Source organism: Alligator sinensis, unplaced genomic scaffold, assembly GCF_000455745.1.
Source record: "Alligator sinensis unplaced genomic scaffold, ASM45574v1 scaffold880_2, whole genome shotgun sequence".
Classification (NCBI taxonomy): Eukaryota; Metazoa; Chordata; order Crocodylia; family Alligatoridae; genus Alligator; species Alligator sinensis.
Window position 1 is genome coordinate 76,753 of NW_005842934.1, and position 689 is coordinate 77,441.

General features: G+C 65.9%; 1 protein-coding gene across 4 annotated transcripts in view; it reads left to right on the forward strand.

The window, feature by feature from the left end:
- The window catches only part of RORC (RAR related orphan receptor C), a 42,933-nt gene that overhangs the window by 13,630 nt on the left and 28,614 nt on the right, over positions 1 to 689 (forward strand). The gene's annotated exons all lie outside the window — the stretch shown is intronic.

Here is a 689-nt window from a genome sequence, read left to right on the forward strand (position 1 = left end):
GGGCAGCCAACAGGAAGGGGAGGGGGGGAGTCCTGGTCAGAATGGGGCAGCCTGGTGGACTTGTGGCCTCTCCCTCCCAGCTCTGGGAGGGGAACTGGGGTGATAGTGGTGGGAACTGGGGTGTCTGGACTCCTGGATCTCATCTCTGCCCCTAGGAAGGAGCCTGTGGGCTAGGAGCTACAGCAGTGAGCCAGGATGCCTGGGTTCTCCTTGAGCAGGCCCCGTGGCCAGAAGGTGGAGGGCAGTGGGGGTCATGCCCTCCTTGCTGCCCCGTGTTGGCAGCCCCTTCCTGTGTCCAGGCCTGCGGGGCAGAGCTGGAGGGGCAGGTAGGGGGGTCTGAGAGCGCAACGAATGTGGTCGGCCCAGTCACGCTAACGTCTTGCGTGGGCCCAGAGCCAGCCTGGCTCTGTCTCCAGACGCCTGGCTCACTTTGTCGTTCGTCTTCCCTCACCTTCCTCCCATGCTGTGTCCGTGACGGGGGTCCTCGCCCCCGAGCTGACGCCACGTTCCACCCCAGAGGTGGCTGCGTTCTGGCTTCACGGCTCCGGGGCGGGACACAAGATGGTGTGAGATCCGTGGGACCCCGCAGCACGGCCCCATCGGCATCCACATCCTCTTACCTTGACGCCACAAGCCTGGCCGGTGCGGGGGGGGGCCCCGCCTGGGAAGGTGCTGACTCTGGCCTTTCT